Here is a 25,889-nt window from a genome sequence, read left to right as displayed (position 1 = left end):
ACTAGAATTCCACATTCCGGAAATCCTGTTCTAGAACATTTTTGTATTTATTGAATTGAGAAACTAGTTTCTGTGAATTAATAAACAAAAATTTAAGAGTAGTTGGGAGTAAAAAAAATTGAATCAGTTCAATTGCTTTGGAACACTTTTTTGTGTTATTCACTAAGGCTGGACATACATGTAACCAGTAATACAGCAACTCCACTCCTAGGTACAACACTCAACAATGTGTACGTACGTAAGGACGCCAAAATACATTCAAGAAGGTTCGTAATAACACACTATTCACGATACAGCCAACCTGGAAACAACCCACTGTAGAAGAGAGAAATAAATTTATATAAGAGCACATCATACAAAATGAAAACGAACAACCTACAGCCTCCCATGACACCATGGAGCATCTCTCAAACATAATGTCGAGCTAAAGAGGCCAGATACAGTAAGAACAGACACTACAGTTCCACTTACACAAAGCTGAAAAGCAGGCGAAAGGAACCTGTGGGGTTAGAACTCAGGACACTGTCACCTCTGGGGAGAGGGAGGAAATACAATGGGGAGGGGCCTGCGCGGACTGTGTGGGGTGCTGGCCATGCTCTACTTCTTGACCCACACGGTGGCTCCAGGTGTGCTCACTCTGACGACTCATCTTCTAACCTGTGCACTTCTCTTTTGCATGCTACACTTCAGCAGAAGCGGGAAAAGAGCTTGGCAATCCCATCAGTCACTTGTGTGTCTGGTTACCGCGTGCGGTCAGTGTTGGCAGGTGTCTCCGAGACACGCTGGCCCTGGGGGCCCCAGTCGTGCCAACAGCACCAGCAGGGTCTACCAGGCCCCACCTCATGTAATCTTCAAGAGAGCCCACAAAGTTAGGCACTCTTCAAACCTTTACTGTTCACATTTAAAAGGGAAGGAAACCAAGGCTCGGGGAGAGTCAGTAACTTGCTCAGTCAGGGCTTGTACGTGGTGGAGACAAAATCAAACGGGACTTCAAATCTCACAGTCTCAGCCACACCCTTCCTATCCAGGAGTCTGCCACACTCCTCCTGACCAGAGCTGCTCTGAGTGGCTTCTAATTTCTTGCATCCAATGAACCTTGACAGAAACAGTCAAGCAGCACCACAGCCTTACATCTTTACACAGAAGGACTCGATTCCCACCCTCAAAACCTGAGACATGAATTATTAACAACAGTAATAACTAATTCATGCAGATACAGACCTTTCTATTTTGCATCAAAAACATGCTGGGCAGGGCCGCCCAGTGGCGCAGCAGTTGCGGCGGCCCGGGGTTCACGAGTTCAGATCCCGGGTGCCCACCAACACACTGCTTGTCCATATAAAGTGGAGGACGATGGGCACGGATGTTAGCCCAGGGCCAGTCTTCCTCAGCAAAAAGAGGAGGACTGGCAACAGATGTCAGCTCAGGGCTAAACCTCCTCACCAAAAAATAAAGAAAGAAAGAAAGAAAAACCACGCTGGGCACTAGAAAATAAATTGGGGGGGGGGGGTGGGCATGAAGGAATCAGTTCAAATGCAAGGACTGCAGAGAAACAGAACAATTGTACTGCAACGGTACAATTATTTAAGCCAAAATAACCTGAAATTCTATCCTGGGATGTGAAAACGTTGGTTATTTTCTGCAAAATAAAAGCAAATTTAATTATTTAAAAGATGCATAAATTTCTTCAATTGCCAATGTATGTTCATTAGAGAAAATTTTGTGAAAGCAAAAAACAGCACAAAGACAATAAAAGCTTCAAGATACCAATGTAATATTTTCGAGGAAGCTATCAAGTCTGTCTCTCCACAGGAATACACAAGCCTCCACCTCATCTGCCCCTGCCTCCTCCCCTCCTACTTCAGCCACAACGGCCTGCGCCTGCTCTCCCTCTGACTCAAAAGCTGGCTCCTGGAAAGGCTGGCTCCCTCTCAGGCTGCAGGTCTCAGCAACATGGCATTTAGAAGAGTCCTTCCCTGACCTCTTACCTCAAGTACTTCCCCAGCCCTTATTTTCTATCACTTCCCTCTTAACTCTCAGCATTTAACCCCACAGGGAAGTTTTTGTCTGTCTATGTGTTTACTGCCTGCTCCCTTCATAACGTGAGGTTTGTGAGGTCTGTGCAAAGACCCAGCCCATCCTGTTCACGGCCATATCCCCGGGCCCAGCATGCAGGAGGTGCTTGGTGAATATTTGAATACGGTGCAAATGGTCTGGAAACGTGCTTTTATCTACCTAATACATTAAGAAAATATTCCCAAGAATAAGCTCAACCCAAGAATAACCTCCTGAATTTCTGTTAGATGATATTTACTTTTCTTCAGCTATCTTTTAACACAAAGCCTTCTTCTAATAGGCTACACTGATTCTGATCATGTGCATTTTAAAATGTCCAGATAGGAAAAAACAAAAAAACAAGTTTCACTGAAATTCTAAGCCCAAGCATGTGAGATCCAGGGTCATCCAAAAAGAAAACATGTACTAAAGATCACTATGAAACTATTACCAGTTGTGCAACATTCCTACTTTTCTTCTACATAAGAAACAATACTGCAAAAGGGTTGGAAATGCTAATCGTCTAAAAAAAGGTCCTATGCACATTGAGTTTAATACAAATCATAATTACACACATCAACCATTTCTTGTTCCTTATAAGGGGGGGACCACATGTGAATACACACCCTTGAGGAAAATGTCCCTAGGAGTACCCTCCCAAGCTGAACACATTAATTCACAAACACAGCAGTCAAAACTGGTCCACCCTGACCGCCTCCAATTATGTCAGAAACAAACACAACCAGTGAGCTCCGACTACCTCTTCTCTCTTCCCCCTTCTTTCCTTAACCCAGTGGTTCTCAAACTTTGCTGCATATTATAATCTCCTGGAGAAGCTGAAAAACTCTGGACACCAGGCCGCATCCCAGAACAACTAAATCAGCGTTTCAGAGGGTGGCGAGGCTCAGGCAGCAGTATTTTTAAAGCCTCCGAGGTGACTCCAGCATGCTGTTCTAGCCCCTCAGAAGGCAGCGTGGGCACCACCTGGGAGCTTGTTAGAAATGCAGAGCCTCGGGCCCCCAGACCTTCTGCAGCAGAAACCACGTTTCATGAGATGACACGTTTAACATCTAGGACGGGGCTGGCACACAGTAAGAGCTAAGTCGATGGTTATTATTCAAGTCCACACTATACGCTCCATCTCACTCACTCTCATTTGCCCATATTCCTTCCATTTACAAATGCTAGCTCCCAATGTCTATGACATCACAAGCTCTAATACACATTTAAACAGGCAAATCAACCCTGGTCGATCCACCTTCTCCCTCCAAATCAGTATGCCTTCTTTTAGAGTCCAAGGACTATGTCTCCTCTAGGATCTTAAAATTCCTATTGCTCTGCTACCCTGTAGACATAAGCCCACAGGAACTACTCACAGAGGTCCACAACGCCACAAGTGGGCTTTCTTGGTTCCTCCACTCGTGTGCTCCTCTCTCCCATGACCCTTTCTTCTGCACCACGGTCTTCCTACAACTGAATGACACTGTTTTTCTGGGCATGATTTGCACTGTAAGAAGTCCTACAACAGGTGCTTCTGGCAACCAGAGAACTACAAAATAACCTTTTCAAATTGAGGTCTGAGATATTTTAGTGGCATCAAACTACTTGAAGGATTGTGCATATTTGATAAGGTTTTACATCTTTTTACCTTGAAGCACACAGCTGGGCGTTTAATAGCGAATCAAATTTTATTTATTGAGTGAATGAACTACAACCACTATATATGCCTAATTTAATGACGCTTCAAAATGAAATATGCTTTACTCTGTCAGGGCAAACAAAGGTTTACGATAAAAAGAACCTGCTTTCCATTTTATCCATTTCCTCAGGCTCCCCTCTCTCCTCGTTTCAGCAATAGCTCTGCTCGGCCCTGACTGCAGTGAGCACTTTTCACACCTCCAACTATTTGATGGGCCCCGTTATTATGACATTTATCTTTCAGCTAAGGAGACTGTCAGCTGGGGACCTTTCCTCAGTCAGGGTCTCGCAGCCAGCAGAGCAGGGCTGGGAATCCAGCCATCCTCGCCCCCAAGCGGGGTCTGTAACCACTTCCTGACTTGTTTGTATCCCGCTGGCCTGGCATTCCATACTTTCCTCCACGTAGTGCAGCACCTCTGATCTTCCTCAGGGATGAAGAGTTGTCAAAGCTAAACTAGAAACGTTTAAAAAAAGGGAAAGCCTAATATATTTGCAAACACCACTCAATCTCCAAGCAAATCATGCTTAGCTCTTTCTAATTCTTACCCAGTTTTAAACTTGTCCTCCCTTCCAAATACACTTTTCAGAAACGGAGGAATTGCTGAGGGGAATGTTAATTAATTTATACTCCAAATGACCCTGAACAAGTCGCTGAGCTTCTGTAAACATCAGTGAACATGGAGACACAAAATCAGCGACCATCAGGAGCCAGCAGGGTCCCTCAGAACATTCCACCTGACTCACCTCACCCCCATTGTCAACAGGGTCCCTCAGCTAGAAGATCAAGGGAAGCCTGAGATAACACACAGAATTACGCTTCTCTGGGGCCGGCCCCGTGGCTTAGCGGTTAAGTGCGCGCGCTCTGCTGCTGGCGGCCCGGGTTCGGATCCTGGGCCCGCACCGACGCACTGCTTCTCTGGCCATGCTGAGGCCACGTCCCACATACAGCAACTAGAAGGATGTGCAGCTATGACCTACAACTATCTACTGGGGCTTTGGGGAGAAAAATAAATAAATAAAATTATAAAAAAAAAAAAAAAAGAATTACGCTTCTCTGAAGAGGGCAGGGCACTGAAAAGTCCTTCAGGACAAAATGGAAAATGTGAGTCCAACGACAGTGCCTGGGTGGTTTCAAAATCGGCTGACCCATCACAGCCAGTGCATCTTCCATGCAGTCACTTGTTCAACACATTTCTTGGACTCGTGCTGGACTGTGAGGATACAGCACCAACCCAGCCACCAACCCACCCTCCTGCTTACGTTTTAAGGTTGTTTGAGCATCTCTGTCAACCTGGGAGAAAATCTCTAGGATTTAATCACAGGCCAATCTTCAGCCTTTTCCCGATATTTCTTATCAAAGACAAATGAATATAGGCTTATTCAATTCTGTAGATAAGAAAAAGCAGGAAAAAAATAGCAAATTCCTTAGAAGATGTAATTATGACCTAAAAAGCTTTCAACAGGTTGGAACAGGGCTAAAGCAAGATGAAATCTGATGGGAAGAACTTTACTGTCCTATATCAGAGTTCAAAAAACCAACTGCGTAAGAGCAGGATGGGGGATCATTTTAACAGCAGCCTGAGTTAAAAGACCTTAAGGTTTTAGCTTAAGGAGTAACTGGAGACTCAGGAGACAAGGCTTTTAGTTCTAACAGCTGGGGTGGGGAGGAAGTCATTGAATCTGGAGAGTTGCTTTCCTCATTGGAACACTAGGGGGCTGGGTCAGGATACCTCTCAGGCCCCAGCTAGCTCCCCCAGTGCAGAGATGATGTTCATTTCTGCACACCACTGTGTCCCCAGCATCTAGCAGTGTCCAGCATATGGAAAGCATTCCTCATGTACTTGTGAATGAACGACAGTGCTAAAAGAACTTCCATGAGTTAATCCTATAATGCGTCCCCCTCCCCCAACACGCACACACCAAATCCTAATACACTCCTGGGTTCAAGAAACAGAAAAAATGGGCAGAAGGGGTCATAATCCCATAGCCATACGTGTATTCCATTTTAAAAGGACCACTGGGGCCGGCCCGGTGGCTTAGGGTTAAGTGTACACGCTCCGCTGCTGGCGGCCCAGGTTCGGATCCCGGGCGCGCACCGACGCACCGCTTCTCCGGCCATGCTGAAGCCGCGTCCCACATACAGCAACTAGAAGGATGTGCAACTATGACATACAACTATCCACTGGGGCTTTGGGGAAGAAGAAGAAAAAAAAAAGGAGGAGGATTGGCAATAGATGTTAGCTCAGAGCGGGTCTTCCTCAGCAAAAAGAGGAGGATTAGCACAGATGTTAGCTCAGGGCTGCTCTCCCTCACAAAAAAAAATAAAAAAATAAAAATAAAATAAAATAAAATAAAAGGACCACTGACAAGTTAGATATAATTCAGAGGAGGTAACCCCATGGGTTAAGGGTTTGGTTTGTCATCTCCCATAAGGTCCAGATGAAGCAGGGGCTGAAGGAACTGGGAATGTTCTGTTCTGGGGAAAATAAAAGCTCAGAAGGGCCATCATGGATGCTCTCAAATATTTTGAACACTACGTCAGTCTAACTCCAGAAGCAAATGGAAGCCCAAAGACAAAAATTCGTGAGAGGGTCCAATATAGGGGCTGGCCCGGTGGCGTAGTGGTTAAGTTCGCACGCTCTGCTTTGGCAGCCTGGGGTTTGAAGGTTCGGATCCTGGGTGCGGACGTACTCACTGCTCATCAAGCCATGCTGCGGCGGGGTCCCATATAAAGTAGAGGAAGACGGGGCACAAACGTTAGCTCATGGCCAATCTCCCTCACCAAAAAAAAAAATTCATGAGAGGGTCCAATATAGATTTCCAGAAAGGGCTGCTCCTCACCAACAGAAATGTTCACAGAGATTAAGTCCTCCTTGAGTTTTAAGTTATTGTAGGTAACTTCTAAGGTCCCCTCCCACTCCAAGATTCCATGACTTTGTTACTCCTAATGTTTAAAATGTAGTATATAGAAAAGGTCTCATTTTTGCATAAATTGTTTTAATTGTTCGGTTTTTAAGAATGAATCTGAAGTGTTCACTGAGTTTAAGAAAAATCCCCACGTCAAGCAGAACTCTCCAGGCTGTTAACCAGTTGCAGGCAGACAGTAAGGATGAGTGCCTAATACTCCACCACCCCAGTTCTGCCCTTGAACCCCCGATGCTGCAGCAGTGCCACTTCAGGTGTATTCTGAGATGTGGGAAGAATGCCTGGCATTCAAGCCTTATTAAAACAGACGCCTCCTGCCTCAGTGTATTGATGTAGAAGACATCTGATGTTTGTTTTTAAAAACATATTTTAAAAAGATATTATATACTGTTTGCAAACAAAGTACTTTCTTATACGACTAACAATATATGTGAATATTTTATAGATTTCTGGGGTTGTGGTGTGTAGGGCCTTCCGGCTAAGAAAAATGAGGAGCAACCAAAAGTAGCAGGACCTGACAAGGAAAATTCTGCTGCAATTTTCTTGTGGCTTCTGCCCTATCTGCACGTATATCCAACAAAAGACCCCCATTCCTAATAATTTGCAGTACACGTTAGGATTTTAAGCAGAGTTTTTCTTAAGGGAAAGTGGGCTTTTGGGCTTAAGTCTGTATCACTTCTATAGCCATTTACAAAGCACATTCACAACACTGTAAAATGAGTGTTAGCATCCCAGTTTTCAGAGACCTGTGCAGCCCAAGTACAGGCAGACCTGGAACCCAAACTCAGGCCCAACCCCAAACGCTGCGCTCCTTCTCCAGGGCACAGAGCCCACAGAAGAGCCCAACCTCACACCCACCCCACAGCCTCTTGAGATTCCTGGGCAGGGAGCAAAGAGTAGAGCAAAAGTGGATGCACCTCTGTGCTCAGGGCTGGGCAGCCTGAGAGCCCGGTGACAGAGCAGCCTGTGGGGAGAGGCTGCAGAATGGCCGGGTCTGAAGAAGCTAGAGAAACCGGAGCAGAGCAAAGATCTGTGTGATCTGTGTGTCAGGCAGAACAGCAGCAAGGCTGACTCAAGAGCTGGGCTTCCTGTCTGTTTTGTTACAGCTTTACCCACTGGAGGAAGACGACACAGGAAGCTGCTCTGGTTAATATTTCTTCCTGTCGTTACCCTAGATTAGGAACGCTACAGATTGTCCTTATTCTCATCGGTCAAGCTACGTGACTGATTACCCTTCCCTCAGTTATTTGAGTGTGCTTCATTCATTCAACATGCGAGACCTGTGTCAGAGGCTGCAGCTGCAACAGGGAGGCAGACAGACAAGCCCTTCCCTCCAGCTGCTGACATTCCATGCCGAGCAGGAGGAAGGGTCATGAGTAAAGCCCACCTGGAGAGGCTGGAGGGAGACCTCGGCTCAAATGTCTCCAAATTAGCGGTCAGCCTCCCTGGCAGGGAGCTGAGTTGCCTTCTCAGAATGCGTGGATGTTCAAAAAAAGTGTAAATTATAGAACTTGTACCCGTTTAGAGAAAGGAACTATTGAATATTAAGAAATAAGAGTTGATTGTAAGTTTTTCTCTTAGAAAGTGGGTAATTCCACCCATGGAAAGTTTGTTATCAAAATAGTAGTCAAATATAGTCCCAGATACGAGACTTGGTTTGAGTCATCGCTGCCACGCAGGGGGTAGATGGCCACAGGCTTGTGACATGTTCTAACAGGAGCAGTGCTTCTTTATTCTAACTTGAAAGAGCCTGTCCAAGCAGAGCTGGGGAGTTTAGCAGAATTCTACATTCTAGCCCAGGTGTAGGCAAACTTTTTTTTTAAATAAAAGGCCAAATAGCAAATATCTTCTTTGTGGGCCATATGGTCTCTATCCCAGCTACTTAATTTTGCCTTTGTAGTGAAAATGGAGCCACAGACAATATTGAACACATAGGTGTGGCTGTGCTCCAAAGAAACTTGACAAAACAGGCTGCTGGTCTGGAAGCATTCTAGCCCCATGAAATGGCATCCCTCAGAACATCAATAAAATCTCCTAAGACCTCTCTTCTCTGTTTCCTCATGACCCCAAATGGCCATGCTACTGAAAAGGCGGTCCTAGTGCTGGTGACAGGTTCCCAACATGAAATGGTTCCTGGAGGGGAAGCAGGGCTGATAATATTCACCTGGGCTGTGGATGCTAAAAGGGGATCACAAAAGGCCTTGGCTTCCTGGTTAACTACCTGTATTCAGGGTCATGCACACACAGAATGGGAAACTCAGATAATCTACTCTAGCTCTCTGGTTTTCATTCCTAAATTTCTCAGAGCTTCAAGGGGCACAAGTTATCCCCCTAGCCCAATCTTCTATTCTGCAGCCTCTCAGGGTCCCCCTACAGATGTTCTGTGCCTTCATCTCCCCCTCGTCAGGTACACCCGCTACAAACTGCTATGCTTCTGGCCCCTACCTTCACCTTACCCTCTCCTCTAATTCACAATGTGCCAAAAGCAAATCAATATTTATAATACGCAACTTTTTATTAAAACAGAACCACTGTTCATAGTCCCAAAGAGATATTTACCAAAGAGCCTGCTTTAAATGAACTGGAACTTTTGAATACATCTGTTGTGCAAGGTTATTTAAAAGCATGCTGTTTAACCCTACACATTTCACCTCACTCATGAAGCTGTACAGTGTGAGTATCTACCATACAGTGAGCAGGGAGGAGCAATGACAGCTGTTAGAGCGGCAACAGAAAAGCATGTTTGGCTTGGACATTGTATATTTGTGAAAGGGATAAAGGCATTTCATCCAGAATACAGCAGGAGACTAGGCAGAGAGAGAAGGCAAATTCTGAAGGGGAAAGAAAAGAGAGGGCCGGCCCTGTGGCTTAGCGGTTAAGTGCACGCGCTCTGCTACTGGCAGCCCGGGTTCAGAACCCTGGGCGCGCACTGACGCACCGCTTCTCCGGCCATGCTGAGGCCGCGTCCCACATACAGCAACTAGAAAGATGTGCAACTATGACATACAACTATCAACTGGGGCTTTGGGGGAAAAAAAGGAGGACGATTGGCAATAGATGTTAGCTCAGAGCTGGTCTTCCTCAGCAAAAAGAGGAGGATTAGCATGGATGTTAGCTCAGGGCTGATCTTCCTCCCCCCCCCCAAAAAAAAAAAAAGAAAACAGAAGTTTCCACGGGAGTATTTTCTTTGGCATAAAGAGAGTTCAGTCTTGAAGTTGAATATGATCACCAAATTAAGTTTATACAGTAAGTTTTCCTGAGGTACCACAGTACTTTAATAACTCAATTTTTAAATACATATATTTTATCCAAAATGGTTTAGTAGAGCGTAACTCTTGCACCTCCTCAAATCCTGTGTGGAAAGAAATATACAACAAAATTTGTAGCTGTGTAAATGATCCTTAAAATCTTGTAAAGGAGACTACATACTATGGTCAATTTTAACCAATTAGGATAATTTCTAAATTAAAACAAGATAAACTTACCTGTAGAATTTCAGATGAGACTAAGGCACCAGCTGAAGTTTTCTGTATTTCATGCTTTAATTAAAAGTTTTGCTGTGAACTACTGAACAGAACAGAAAAAAAAATCTTAAGTCATAACATTGCACATCTAAAATCAGTTTTACACCTAGCAAGCTGCTATGGGTGCAAATTATTATACATCAACACTCTTCATTTTTGTTAAAACCTTGATCCTCTCTTCTTCCTCCTTGCTCTCAAATCACCTCATGTATCTAATCTGGAATTACATTTGGCCACTGTTTTGATAACAGACTATTTTCAGGGCTGGAATTACCCTCTAGTCTAGGAAAAAAAATATCATAGACTCTCATCTCTTAACATTAAATAGTTCCCTTCTCTAGACCCACCCAAGGTCCATGTGCGCCGTTGATCGGGCGTCAACACGTTGCGAAGGCCCCAAATCAGCACCCCCCCTCCGTCTAAGCCGCAGGGGAAGCTACAACACAAACTCCTTCCCAGGTGAAGACTACAAACTCAAATCTTTTACCAAAAGACATGGTTTGGTAACTTGTGCCTTGGTAGTAGCTCTGCCTGACAAAGCGGTCCCCCTAAACGCTGGTACTGTGTGCAAAAAACCCCGAGGGCAGAACCCATCTCTGCCTGCCAAGCTCCCTCCGAGCCCAGCGGGCGCGGGAGAAGGAGCACGGAATGCAACCGTGTCTGCTGCCGGCGTGGCCGCTCACTGCTCGGAACAGGGAGGCCCCGTCGCACCTCAAAGACTTCTTTGAAAACGCCTCATCGGCTCGTTAAGATCGCGTCTTATAAATCACGTAACCCCTCGGGGTTTCCTCCTTCTCGGCCCAGTTCGCCCATTCTCCTCCTCAGGGCCGTATTCCTCCCAAGCCCTCCCCAGAAGAACCCTCCCACAACCCGACTCCCGGTTCCTTCCCTGCGCCTGGCCACGGCGTTCGCGCGGGGCCTCTTGGGGACCCGCTAACACCCAGACCGCCCCGGTCCTCTCACCGGCCGCCGCGGTCCACACGCCCGGGGCGGCTCCAGGAGGCCGTCGCCAGGGCGGCCCGGCGGACGGGGAGGCGGGGCTGCATCCGGAGCAGAGCGGGCCCGCAGCGCGCTCCCTGCGGCCGCGGCCTGCGCCCGCCGCGCGCCCCCAGCTGCTCCGCGCAGCCCCGGGCCCGCTGGGCCCCTTCTCCGGCCTTCACCGGGCCCGGACAGCTTGCTCGTCACGGAGGCCCGAGCGCCAGGGCGCGGCTCCTGGCGGAGCAACCCGGGCCGCGCTCTGCGAGAGGCCGAAGGAGCGCGCGGCGCCACCCGGGTCTCGGCGACCCGGAGCAGAACGCGTCCCGGGAGAAGCGGGCCCAGGACCACGCCCGCCACCCAGCCCCGGGGTCTCCGAACCCGCCGGGCCACCCGGCCCAGCGCCCCCGCCCCACGCTCACCTCCTGCGCGCGGCGCGCACCCGGCTCCGACGCGGGCGGGCGAGCGGGCGGCCGACGCTCGGGGCGGCCGCGCGCACACGCAGCCTCCCCTCAGCCGCACGGGTGGCCGGGCGCGCGCAGACCACGCGCCGGGCCCCGAGCCCCTCGCTCGCTCGCACGCACGCACGCGCGGGTCCACACGGCTCGCCGCCAGACGCACTCGCCGTCACCCAGCCCGCCAAACCCCTACCACATACCCTACCAAGTCGTCGTAGGTATGCATTTTACACTTGAGGCTGGCAGGGATAGGCGACCTAGTGGCAGACCTGTGGCAAGGATTTTTGTTTCAGACTCGCTCCTCTTTGCCTGCTTGCAGTGTTTCCAAGAGGCAGCCCTGGAGGGATTTACTTATTAAAAATCCGCATAGCGCTAAGAAGTCTTGGGAGGTTCTTTGCTCTCTCAGAAGAAATGCACGTTCTCCTTCTAGAAATCGATGGAGAATGCAGGATGGGGATACGTCGGTTATAGTGGTCTGGTGTATGAACAGGAGTCCCAGGGAGTTCCGTGCTCTCGGGAAATGCTTCTCGAAAGCCTCCTTTGGTCTGCAGAATTCAAAGAGGGTCTGCCCCTCCCTGAGTCGTGACCAACTAGTGCTCCGTGGGAGGAGTGGAGACGCTTTTAGGCGAGGGAGCTGGTTGTTGCTGTGTGGATTCTGATCGTTACCTGTCTTTGGGTGGAGATGGTTGAATTAATCCAGAAATATTCCCTCTCCTCACTCGGCACCCCTGGAAGAGTGCCATCTGAAAACAGTTGCCCATTCTGGCCGCTTGGCTGTGGGACTGGCTTGGCTCCAGTATCACGCGTGAAAAGTTGAAAGAATAGTTCAGTGAACAGCCACGTACCTTCCTCCAAGATTGAAGAACTGTTAACACTTTGCCATCACTCTTCTTTCTCTGTCTCCTAAATACTTCAGCCTGCTTGTCTTAAGAATAAAGACAACGACATTCTTCTATGCAACCACGTGAGAAACGTAATCACATCTAAGATACTTAATAATTTGATAATATCACCTAATACTTAGCCCATAAGCAAATTTCTCCAATTATCAAAAAAGTCTTATATGTTGGTTTTGTAGAAAGATAGTCCAATGAAGATTCATGCATTGCATTTATTTGTTTGTTAAAATTAAATACAAAATGGAGACTGGACTTGGGAATTCCCTGAGCAGACAAAACCATTTAAGCTGCTTAAGCGGAACTAAATCTAGCTTATTTCATGATGAGAAAGTTAACAGGTTATTTTTGTAAATTTCTCTGACAATCTTAAAGAAACTTGTCATCTTCCTAAAAGAAGTATGAAATAATCACTTTTAATCGATCCCCCTTCCAGAAATCCCCATTGTAGTGAGCACTAATTGTAAAGGGTAAATAACTGCCTCATTCTGGTAACAAAATGAGGCAGGCTCCATTGCAAATAGATTAATATAGGGAAAACTAGACCTCTGTATTTGGAAGGATGCTTTAGGATGTTGATCTTACATCTTAGAAATTCTGTATTTTTATTTTAGTTATATTCCAATACCTACTTTTAAAATGTTTTGAATGTCCCGTGAATAAGTGGTGGGTATGTGTGGCTCATAGCTGCCAAAACCTCCCTAGAATGCAAAACAGCCATGACGGCAGATGGGGGATAAGAAATTCTCCTCAATAAAATGAGTAGAAGAAAAGGTCCAAAACCTTTAAGAGGTTATGTCCTTCCAGGCAGTCTTCTTGTTCTTTGTTAGCACTTATTAGCTTGTGATTCAGTTATCTGTTGCTGTAGATCCCATATATTAAAAATATATTTTTAATCCCATCCCATATATTAAAAATATCCATTTAATGTTTCTCACAATTCTGACGATTGGTTGGGTGGTTCCTCTGCGGTTTTGTCTGGGTTTCCTCGCACAGTTACATTCGGCTGTAGCAGGGGTCGACTACAGAAAACACTGATAACATGTTAACTGTAAGGACTGTAAGGAGCCAGATAACGCATATTTTAGGCTTTGTCTCTGTTGCATATTCCTCTGCGTTATTTACAATAGTCCCCCCTTATCCGTGGTGTCGCTTTCTATGGTTGCAGTTACCTGTGGTCAACTGCGTTCTGGAAGCAGGTGATCCGCCTACTGACATGTCGTCGCGGAAGGTCAGTAATAGCCTAAGGCTGTGTTACAATGCCCACTTCATTCCCTTCATCACGTTGATCTTTTATCATCTCACATTGTGGCAGGAAGAAGAAGGATGAGTATGGGACAATAAGATATTTTGAGAGAGAGAAACACACACAACATTCACATAACTTTTATTAGAGTATGTGTTATAATTGTTCTATTATTGGTTATTGTTGTTAATCTCTTACTGTGCCTCATTTATCAATTAAACTTTATCATAGGTGTGTATGTATAGGAAAAAACAGTATATACAGGGTTCGGTACTATTTGTGGTTTCAGGCATTCACTAGGGGACTTGGAATGTATCCCTCATGGATAAGGGGGGACTACTGTATTTATTTTATCTTTTACAAACCTTTAAAAAGCAAAAGCTGTTCTTAGCTCAAGGGCCCTACATAAAAACAAGCCAAGGACCAGATTTGGTCCACAGTCTGTAATTTGCCAACTCCTGAACTGGAGAGTCAGCTGAGCTGAAGGTCCAAGGTGGCCTCACTCACATGTCTGGCAGTTGGTGATGCTGTCCACTGAGGGCCACAATTCTCCTCCTGGAGTCTCCAGGAGGAGTCTCTGGTAGGAGGAGGATGTGGCGTCTCATCCTCCACAGGCTACATTGCCAGTCTGTAGGCAGCATCCGAGAGAGTAGAGGCAGAAGCCGTCCGACTTGTTAAGGTATAGCCTGGGGAGTCAAACAAGGTCATGGAAGCCACATTCTACGGATCAGAGGAAACCACGAGGCCAACCCAGATTCAAGTGATGGGCAAACAGACTCCCTCTGGATGGGAGGAGCTGGTAGCTATTGGTAGCTATTGTGGCCATAGCTACCAGAACTAAGTGGCAGATTTCTGTGGTGTGTACCACCAAGGGAGACTGAGGGCTGATGCTGACCTTGACATTAGATGGGCTCTCAGACCCTTATTCAGGTAACATCAACTTGAGTCATAAAACTTTGAATTTATGATCTCTGATGGCAACTGTTGTTCTCTCTGCTTTGCCCATACTGCCCCAGTCTATTTCTAATTCTGTGAGCACTCGCTTCCCTCAGTACTTGTTTACAGATGTCTCTACTGGGAGATTATCAGCTCCCTGAGGAAGAGACCACACCCTACCACTTGGCCTTGCTGTGATATACCTTCAATACATGTTGTTAAAAACAAGACAACAGGCCCCAAAGAGAGTCACTTGTGTGTGTGTGTGTGTGTGTGTGTGAGGAAGATCAGCCCTGAGCTAACATCCGATACCAATCCTCCTCCTTTTTTTTTTTTTCTCTGAAGAAGATTGGCCCTGAGCTAACATCTGTGCCCATCTTCCTCTACTTTATGTGAGACACCGCCACAGCATGGCTTGACAAGCAGTATCGGTGTGCGCCTGGGATCTGAACTTGTGAACCCCGGGCTGCCGCAGCAGAGCACGTGCACTTAACCACTTGTGCCACCGGGCCAGCCCCCAAAGAGAGTCACTTATGCTAAGCACCATGTCACCAGACTGAGGCTTAATACTTAATTAAAGTTTCTGCTCTCCAGGAAATGGAATCTAAACCAGTCAATCAGAAATTACCTGGTCAGCACAAGAGAGGTCATCTGCCTGATAGACCCCTGCCGTCCATGAAAGGGAAGTGACCTAACTACAACTAATCCACTTTTTTGCTAGTACAACTTCCTTGTTCCACTCCCCCCGTCCATAAAAGTCTTTCATTTTGTATATCTCCTCAGAGCTCCTTTCTATCTGCTAGATGGGAGGCTCCCCAAATCATGAATCATTGAATAAAGCCAATAAGATCTTTAAAATTTACTCAGTTGAATTTTGTTTTTTAACAGTTTTTCGTGGCAGTGGTGGTATCCAAAGGAAACTTCTGATGGCTTTGGGGACAACGAGAAATACAGGCATTGATACTCACAAATCCTTTGAGTTCTCTGTTATTTCTTGCTATTTCCAAGTGCCATGAGTAAGTTCCTCTCAGTTCTGAGCTCAACTCTCTTTGCACAGAGCTTGCAATCTAATTGGCTTTTCAGTCCAGGCCAGGTCAGCTCGAGCTAGCAGATGGTTCTACCTGGAACTCAAGCCCCTAGCCCTTGGTTTAGTCTGCACTTCCCTATTTGATTGGAATCCCTAGCCCTCAATCAGTCCCCAGATTCCATGGTGGGAACTGCTGGTGGTTCAGTCTGCAGTTCCTCAATTAATTGGAATTCCAGTCTGCAGTCCTCATTTGTTGCGATATACTGGTTCAGTCCTTTCCCCTGTGCCCAGTTCCATGTTGATAATTGCTGGTGGTGTGCACAAGGCCTTCTCTTGGCCAGGCTACTCTTGGTTCCTGTTAACGTGCACATGAGGTAAAGCCTCTTGCTAATGGGAACCTTGGAAGCTGAAGCCGCAAAATTGGTGGGCATGGGTCAAGCACTTACAAGCTGTTAGGGTGCTCACCACCTCACTCTAATACACCTGTCTTAGGATAAGTTCGTCATGGAATGGGTTAGATTGACACTATGTTACCTGCCAACCTCAAGAAAATTTCTGTGCAATGAGGTATGCCATAAAACACCACACAATCTTCAACCCAACGGCACATCCCTCTTAGGTATGAATTTGACTCTGAGAGACCAAAGGCTTAGTGAAAGAAATGGGACCCTTAAGTTCCAAAGAGTTGAGTGTGCCACCTTCTGGCACACCTGCTTATTTTATGTCTAAGAACTGTGGTCCCAGAAGCTGTAGATGCTTACAAAAATGGCAAAATATTACTGAAGACAATCAGAATTGTGATTTCATTATGGGGAATGTTCCAGTTAGACAGGATTATTCATTTAAGAAGTGCATGTGAAAACAAGAGTTCCCAAGTTAACAAACAGAATGGGTTACCTATTTTAATTGGTATGCAGAAGCTTCTAGAAGGCTTCAAAATGCCAAACAGCTTCATTGAAAGATTTGTTGCAAAAGGCTAATGAAAAATTAAAGACACAAGAGGTACCTAATACAAAAGGCAGTAAGACTGACATGACTCCCACTGCCCCTATCCTCCTTTACCTGAGTACGCATGTTCTGCTAATCCTCTATCTGAATTGCCTTTCCACTCTGAAAAGACTACTAAACAGTTACCTTTTATTTATTTTTATTTTTATTTTTTTGCTGAGGAAGATTCACCCTGAGATAACATCTGTGCCAATCTTGCTCTATTTTGTATGTGGGTCACCACCATAGCGTGGCTGCTGATGAATAGTATAGGTCCATGCCCAGGAACCAAACCCAGGTTGCCAAAGTGGTGTGTGCCAAACTTAACCACTAGGCCATGGTGCTGGCCCCTACAGTTAACTTTAAAAATAAGATCACCCAAGCCTAGATTGATCCTCCTCAGGTATCTTTCACTCCTTAGCGTAAGATCAAACTAAGGGCCATAGTTAAAGAATTTCCTAAATGCAGGGAGGATCCCCAAAAGTTTTATGAAGAATTTAAAGTCCTTTTTGGGGCCTACAGCCCCAGGCTGCCAGATCTTCATCAGCTTGTGTACATGCTGGTAGGACCTGGTGAAGCCCAAATGTGGATGCAGGAAGCAGAATGCTGTAACCCCAAAGGTGATATTTGAGATCCTCAGTATTCAACATGGTCCCCTTATGGACCAGAAAAAGCTCACAAAATGGCAACTGAACTAAAAGCCATTTCTAGAGTCTTCTCTGTCTGCACTGATTGGTCCATTATTCAAATGTGCGAACAAAAGAAAGATGAATCTTTGGCACACTTTGAAGCCTGTCTGGAAGTTCTGGGTTCTGTACAATAAATGATGTCACCCAACCTGCTCTAGCTGCCCTATTTGTAAATGGATTATCTCCTGAGATTAGTCGTTTGATTAAAAGGCAGAAAATAGGATGGGAAGCCACCAGTCTGACTGAACTTGTGACCAAAGCTGAGCACTTTGAGAGGACCTTGGGACAAGAATATAAACAAAAGTCTGCCAAGCTATTAGCCTTACAGTTGCAACAGTTCCAAGGCCAGAAACCTAAAATAACACACGGGCCTCCCCCATTGGACCTTCCTAGGGATCCATCATCAAAATGCTGGCCCAGGGATCAGTGTCTCATTTGTAATCAACTGGGACACTGGAAAAAAGATTGTCCACAAAGGTTTTATGCAAATTCTTCAACATCAACTCAAATGCCCCCATATCAACCCTCAAAGGAGGGTGTCCACATGGGCCCCTCCCAGAGTTGATAGGACTCTGAAGGATTCTCTGGTAAACTGCTACCAGTAATTCCCTTAAACAGCCAAGGGAAAACTAAAATTAAAATGAATGGGAAACCTTACCAAATTCTGGCACTCTCTACTTTAAATCCCACTCTCATAGGCCAACAAATCCCTCAGAGTAAAAAAGAAATTTCTGTAGTCGGGGAATCGAATAAAATTCAAAGTTTCTGTCTCAACTAGTACAAATGACTCTGGGACCTTTCACTGAAAAACATCCCTTTTTGCTGTGCAATACAGCTCCAGTCAATCTATGAGGTAGAGATCTCCTTTCTAAATTAAAAGGGCTAATATATTTTGCCTCCAATGGAGACCTCACCTTAGAATTTCCTGACTAACCTGAAGCTGATCTTTTTATGTTCCTTACAACCTGCCCTTGACGTAGAAGACAAAGAATTCCAGCAAAAGATCTCTAATTTAATTGAGATACCGAAATATCTGTGGGCACCTCTAAAACTGACATTGGGAGAATAAAAAGTGCAGAACCTATTAAAATTCAGATAGACATAACCAAACCTCTTCCTAAATTACCTCAATAACCATTAAAGCCCGAGGCCATACAAGGCCTCACACCAATAGTAGAAGACCTACTCGCCCAGGGGCTGATCATTCCGTGTACCAGCCCCTTTAACAGCTGATCATACCTGTCCAGAAACCTAATGGGCAGGGATGGAGATTTGTCCAGGACTGGAGAGCTATTAACAATATAGTTGTTTCCTGTTTCCAAGTTGTTCCAAACCCAAACATCCTTTTGTCACAAGTTCCACCAGACTCAAATGGTTTACTCTTTTGGACCTATGTTCAGCCTTCTTCAGGATCTCTGTAGACCCTGTCACCAAGTAGTGCCCCGAGGAACTCAAGGGTGGGTTTGGAAGCATTTAACTGTTGTTACATTAAGGAGACAACCAGTAGCCATCCTGAAGCTAACCAAGCCTCCCTACAAGAGCTGTGCCCATGACCTTACCCTATTTTTAATTCGAAGATCTCTTCAAGAGGAGATTAAGCCTCATTACCATAATCTGCAGTGTACCTGCCTCTCCCTTTTGAATATTCATTCCCTAACCAAATAAAAGTTCCTCCTTCCCTTTGTTCAGGGATGCCATGACTTTGGAAATGATTCCCCATGGCCTCCTATTTGCTGCAAATATACTTTACTTTGTAAGACAACTTCCACTGCTGTAGAGTCTTATTTAACTCACCAAGAGGTGAGCCTCTTCATGGTGCCTGTGCCGCCGGCTTGATGTCGCTGCCCTATCAGGAGACCCAGCGGCTGCACTGAGTGCTTTGCTTGGAGGATCTCTCCATGGAGGTGAGTGGCACCAACTCCACAGCATGGCTATGAGTTATTTTCTTAAGTTGTCTCACAAAGCCTGTCTGTTGGGGCCTGGCTTTGGGGTTTGAGTCCCCACACAGAGGTAGCCTGGCTCAGGGGAGTGAGAATCTCCTCTGTCTGGAAGGATTGCATGACCCGGCCACTCCAGAAGGACCGATGCTCGGTTCTGGTGAAATGGGAGCAAACCCTGGTGACTAGTCAGGGGTCAAACCCCATCTGGAGATTGAATCTTGTCTGGAGTGCACTGAGTCTGTCTGTCTAGGGGTCAAATCCCCTCTGGAGATTGAATCTCATCTGGAGTGACGAGGTGGGGGTTTGAGGCCCCCTGAGGTCACTGAGTCTGTCTTTGTGTTGTGCATGTGATCAGAGGACGGGTCCCCTTGGATGGCGTTAAACCCTTCTAGAGTTGCTGAGCCTTTGTTTGTTGTTGTTGTTGTTTGTTTGTGTGTTTTGGTTGAGAACACATGACATTAGTGTTTTTGTCGAGGACACTCGACATTTTCCACAGTCTGGCTTTTCTAGACTCCTAGGTCTTTCTTTTTTCCTTGCCCTCCTTATCAGTGGTTTTACCCAGTGTCCACCCATTTTATTTTCCCTTTAAGGATTTAGTTACATGGCCTGGGTCTAGTTTCAGGCTATTAGGGTGCTAAATTTCCTCTGGGCACAATCTCCTGGCATCTGTGTCACCACTAACCATTACAGGTTGCTCCCTGGAGATTGGAAACAGACCATAAGAAAAGACACTGGAATCCACAGTCAGAAAGCTCTTGCAATGACAATCTTAAGAACTTCACCAAATTTGTAGTCTCAGCCTCCTCTTGTGGTCTCTATGAAAGCTCTCCTCTGGGTTCTGGTTTCAGAGAGTCCGTGCTCCACCTCTGGGAGCTCTCCTCTGGTTTGTGGGCACCTGGAGTGATTCCAGGTTGGCTCCTAGGTCAGTCATTTGACTGACAATCTGGTCAGTTATGGGGACGAGAGACCTGTACTCTGTAAACTATCCTTCGAGGTCGTGTTACCTCAGCTCAGGAACTGTTGTCTATGGGACTCTTATCTTGATAATCCTTGGGAAGAGGCCACAAGGTCAAGCCCTGATCATCTTTTCCCCTTTTTCCTCTCATTCATCATGTCCTCTTTTGTCAGCAAATTGAGGTTAAGTTCAGGCTGGACCTGAGCAGAACCTGGACCTTCTGTAAAATTGAAAACTTGAAAACCTTTTGCCAGGGACTTAACTCTCAACCCTGACAATGGGAGTCCCGGCCCCCAGCCCACTCTAGGCTATTGCCTCTGGCCTCCCTGGCTTGCCTTGTGCTGGTTCAGGGACTGGTTTCCCTGGGCTGAGTGGGACTTGACTAAATCTTATAGCTATATTGATGCCCGCAGTGGGGCTCAGCACCCTTCTCTGGCCCATCGTCAGTTGGACACTGGCTTTCCGCTCATGGGGATCGTCCCAGGCATCCCTGGAGACCTACCCCTTGGGTACATTTTGACTGATGGGAAACACTTTCAATTGGATGGATTATGCCCCAGAAACTCCATCTTAAAGAAAACTTGACTGCTTTCTCTGTGTCTTTATGATGTGGGTTTTCTGCTCCCATCTTCTCTAGAACCCAAGAGCAATTCTTTGAAATGCAAATGTTTCTCAGAAATTGGTGAGTTTTGTATTGCGCCTGATTCATAACAAAAATTTAATGTCTCTGTGTCTACCTGTGCGTTCATGTGTGTTTATATGTATGTGTGGGGGATCAAGGTTGGCCACCTCAAAATATGTTTCTTTACATTGATTGTTTTGGGAACAGGAGACTGAGGGAAGGCTTGACCTCCCCCACCACTCACTGCCTGAAAGAATTTAAGATAAAAGACTTGTCCCCAGGACAAGCCATAACATTAGATAACTCTGGGTGTCAATACACTGGGAGGGTCCTTGCTAAGCCCATTCTAACCAAAGTGCTGTTTACCAAACATTTACGTTTGTAAGGGAAATCTCTATTTGTAAAGGTATCTCCCTCTCTGTACCGGGAAGGGGGGGATGATGTCATCTCTAGAAACTTATCAATGTGGGAGGCCTTAAATCTGCATAATAACCTTACTCTTGTTTACTGTGCTTTTCTGGTAAAAGCAGCCCTAGAGGCAGTTCAGATTCCACCCAGTTCCTTTATCTCAGAAAGGATTATTGCCTCTCTGGGAAGTGTTATCTAGCCCATCACTAATTCCCAAGACTGGGGGAAAAAAAAAAGGGGGGAGAAAGAAAAAAAAAAAAGAAAAAGAATGGCCATTAGAGCACCCTCACCAAAAATCTAGCATCTTGAGTGTCTTCTCCAAAAATAAGTAAAAAGGCTTAGAACAAAAATTTGGATTCATAACTAGGGAGGCTTTTGCCTGATTTCTGACAGTAATTTTAAAACAATAGCTGTGGAATCTCTGTGTATGTGTGTCTATATGTATGTCGTAAATGTGAAATATTTTTCTACCTCTGGATGGTATGTCCAAAATTAAGAGCTCTATTGAAATTGGCTTAAAGTAAGTACCTACATAAATTCTAAATGTAATAGCAATTAACCCAAATGTCTTTCCAGTTAATGTGATATAAAATAATCTTTGGTGAATGAAAGCTTGTTTAAGTTTGTTGGTTTGATTAAAATGGACATGTCCTCAGAGTTATCAACATTGGATATGATGAAGACATACAGCCTGGGTTTACTAGTGAGATAAGCTCATGTTGTCCCTGTTACAAATTTGTCAGCAAAAATAGCTTAAAATGATAGTTAATTCTGTCCAAGGTCTCATGAAATTTGATTTACTTGTAAGTTATTTAGAATTTATAGATAAACTTTTTGCAATAATTATAGTTTGTGACACATGTACTTAAAATAACTTCCAAAATCTTTTTGGTAACTTGAAACTTTGAAGTTTTTCTAGGTTAAGGATAAAAATTATTTGTGTATTTAGATCATTTTCAAATAAGATAAGATATTAGATATTAATTACTAAATATGTTTATCTACTTTTTGCTTATACCGAAAAACTAAAAGGTATTTTGGGTATATTGGTAAACATATCTTGTGTTTTATTAAAGTTGTACTATAAAGCAACACATTTCCAGAAATTGTTAAAAGTATTTGTAGGTTTATCAGGCCATGGGAGGCTAATGAGAAAGAAAGTTTATAATTGCTTACTTAGTTTTTACTTAAAATTAAAGTTTATAAGGGTTAAAATTCTAATATGTGATTAAAGCTACTAAAAATTAAGGAAAATATGTTTGTATTCAAGGAAAGTAAGATATGTTTTCAGTAAAGAAAGTATAAAGAATGAAAATATTTTGCTTTGGTTTTTTTAAGAAAGATAAATTTGTTCTAAAGTACTAGAAGGGAAGAAAGGAAGGCACAGGACAAATTCTGAATGTAAAAAGTGACAGTAATTTTTTTTTTTTGTGAGGAAGATCAGCCCTGTGCTAACATCTACCAAGCCTCCTCTTTTTTTTTTTTTTTGCCAAGGAAGACTGGCCCTGGGCTAACATCCGTGTCCATCTTCCTCCACTTTATACGGGATGCCGCCACAGCATGGCTTGACAAGCAGTGCATCAGTGCGTGACCGGGGTTCCGAACCAGTGAACCCCGGGATGCCGCAGTGGACTGCACGCACTTAACCGCTTGCGCCACCGGGCCAGCCCGACACTAAGTTTTTTTTAAATTTTTTTTTTTATATATTTATTTTTTTCCCCCAAAGCCCCAGTAGATAGTTGTATGTCGTAGTTGCACAGCCTTCTAGTTGCTGTATGTGGGACGCGGCCTCAGCATGGCCGGAGAAGTGGTGCCTCGGTGCGCGCCCAGGATCCGAACCCGGGCCGCCAGCAGAGGAGCGTGTGCACTTAACTGATAAGCCATGGGGCCGGCCACTGACACTAAGTTTTTGAAGGTAAAACCCTCAGGAGTTTTATGCCTGGTCAAGTTGGCTAAGATTAAACTAAATCCAATCAAGCAAATGAGTTTTAACTCAAAAGTTAAGCTGGTGCCTTCATTCTCTTAAAAGGATAATTTTCTTGAACTACATAAAGAGGTTATGAAAGGTTTTTCTTTCCCTTTAAGTTAGTCTACCTAAAAGACAGAGAAACTATGTTTTGTTAACATAATTTCCTATGTTCAGGGAGACTGAGGTCTCTCCATTAAAGCTTTTTGGACTGTTTTAACTCTCTGTTTGCCCTTGACTGTTTCTGTTGTCACTTTGTTTGAATGGATAACTAACCATTATTTCAACAGTGACAAGATCAGCAATTCCATCATTTTGTCTGACCAAGTGTTTTAAAACATTTTGATATTTTTGGGCCGGCCCCATGGCTTAGAGGTTAAGTGCTTGCGCTCCGCTGCTGGTGGCCAGGGTTCGGATCCTGGGCGCACACTGATGCACCACTTCTCTGGCCATGCTGAGGCCGCATCCCACATACAGCAACTAGAAGGATGTGCAGCTATGACATACAACTATCTACTGGGGCTTTGGGGGAAAATAAATAAATAAATAAAATCATTAAAAAAAAAATTTTGATATTTTTGACAAGCTCCCCAAAATTCAAATCTTAAATAAATTCTTTCTTTTGACGTTTTTCTTTGAGAATTTTCAAAGGGCCCTGGGACTTCTCAAAGAAATTTGATCTCTTCCTATAAGGAGGAAGATACTAAACTTATTAGTCTTATTCTGTATGTTAAATTACATGGAAAGCATTGTCAAATAAGTGATAAACCTTCTTATCTTAGGTGGTATTATGTGGGTGAATGTTATTGACATAGGTGTTTTGAAATTGTATAACATTACTGAAATTCTGATCTGTCCCAGTTATCAGTTCAGTTCTGGTTATTATTTTGAAGTATTGTATGGCACAAAATTAACCAAATTTCTTTGTCAATTGCCATTTTGGGATCTTGTTGTTTAATGTTTATTGTTTGATGCTTTTGCAAAATATATTTCATCTTCAGAGAAATTCATGGAGAGGACTTTGGCACTTACTCTAGAATACAGGTTTCTGATAATCTTTCAGACTATGAAACTGAACTAGGTAAGAAATTATAAAACTCTAATGGAGAAACTAATGGCCCCATAAAACTGCTAGAAGAAGATTAAGATCAAGAATCGATTACACAGGACTGAATGAACTGATGAGGATGATTATAATTTTTATAACTTCATTTGAAATATTGCTGATTTAAAAAAATTTTTTTTGTCAGATTTAAGGAAACTTATTTTCTGTTCTCTTTCAAGCTAAGAGAAAAAATTGCTATAAGTCATCTTATAGCAATTTGGTAAGTTATACCTTTGTGAGTAGAATTGAAACATTTGTCTTTTTCTCTCTACCTGATCCCTCCAGAATTTGGAAACTGTTAGTAAGTGAATATTCTTATTTCATGGAAATATAGTTATTTGCATAAGTTCAATAAGAATCTGTTCTCCTTATAATAGGACACAATTGGAAACGTTGGTTATAATATGAAGGCTCTGACTGGAATGTCATATTTAAGAGAAACATACAGACTCAGATATTACAAGAGGGCTTTTGAGAAATAAAAGTTGACTTTCTGGAGTAAAGCCACTTGGAAATGTTGGCCTGATACTTTGTTTACAGAAGTTGTGAGCCATCTTACCTGGGTGAGTAAGGAATATCACTTAGCTGACAGGTGCAAGGAACCTCAATATTTTGGGGGACCTCAAGAAGAGAGGAATTCACCCAAATCTGTAGGTATTGCAGGTGAAGTCTGATGACAAAATCCTGGGCTTGGCTTTCCTGGCCTTGAGAGGCCTTTGAATTTCAATTTGAGAGTCCTTATAAAAAGTTCCAGCAAAGCAGATTTAAAAGAGCCTGTATGATCAATTGCTATTCTTGCTGTACTTATGTAAATAATTGGGCCAAATTTATTAAAACTAGACTTATTTTACAAACTAGTTAGTCTTAATTTGGCTATCTTTGATATAAATGAAGGTGATTTTAGAGAGAAAAATTATTTTAGTGGAAACTATAGTACACATTTGTGGATATTAGATCCTAGTTTTGTTAATTGTCTTTGAGGTTTTTGTTTTATATCTGTTAACTGGACCGGATCCTGAATTCTTCTAGTCTCCTGAAATATCTGGCTACAAATCTCAGAACTAACATTTTCAGTTTTCCCATCATTTTCACCTGGAATCACTGAGAACTGAATCTACACTTTTTCCAGAAGCCATGTAAACTGAAGCAGAACAACTTGATATAAACTTGAGATCACCGTGATTGTATGACTGTTGCTGTGCAAGCCACTCAAAGCAAAGCTACAAGAGATGCTTCCATGCTGACATCTAGAAATCTTCTTAACTGGCCGTCCACTGAACTCAGAAACTGGTTTATAACCTGTTCCAACCATTAACCTTGTTTTTCTTTTGTTTCCATAGAAATGCTTCTTATTAAATACCTGATTGCTTGCTTCCACAATATAGGCCTAACTTTTACAAACAATTCGGGGCTATGCCTCTGGTGACTTGCAAACCTATTTGAAGATTAGCTGTAAATTCTGTTCCACTACTGGTCC

The 25,889-nt window shown here is 44.2% G+C and overlaps 1 protein-coding gene across 9 annotated transcripts in view; it reads right to left on the bottom strand.

The window, feature by feature from the left end:
• Positions 1-25,889, bottom strand: part of B3GALNT1 (beta-1,3-N-acetylgalactosaminyltransferase 1 (Globoside blood group)) — a 71,547-nt gene that overhangs the window by 20,397 nt on the left and 25,261 nt on the right. The window contains exons 1-2 of one of the 9 annotated variants that reach the window (XM_087440092.1): positions 11,836-12,176; positions 10,164-10,245 (exon numbers count right to left, since the gene is read on the bottom strand). The gene's annotated coding sequence lies outside the window, so the exon portion shown is untranslated. Of the gene's footprint in view, positions 1-238; positions 316-10,163; positions 10,246-10,913; positions 11,034-11,165; positions 11,332-11,599; positions 11,720-11,835; positions 12,177-25,889 lie in introns of those variants that run through there. The other 8 variants (XM_087440096.1, XM_087440095.1, XM_087440090.1 and 5 more) reach the window with 8 other exon arrangements.

This window comes from Ceratotherium simum, chromosome 15, assembly GCF_057802395.1.
Source record: "Ceratotherium simum simum isolate JZ-2026a chromosome 15, ASM5780239v1, whole genome shotgun sequence".
Classification (NCBI taxonomy): domain Eukaryota; kingdom Metazoa; phylum Chordata; class Mammalia; order Perissodactyla; family Rhinocerotidae; genus Ceratotherium; species Ceratotherium simum.
This window is presented reverse-complemented; position numbering and strand designations above follow the sequence as displayed.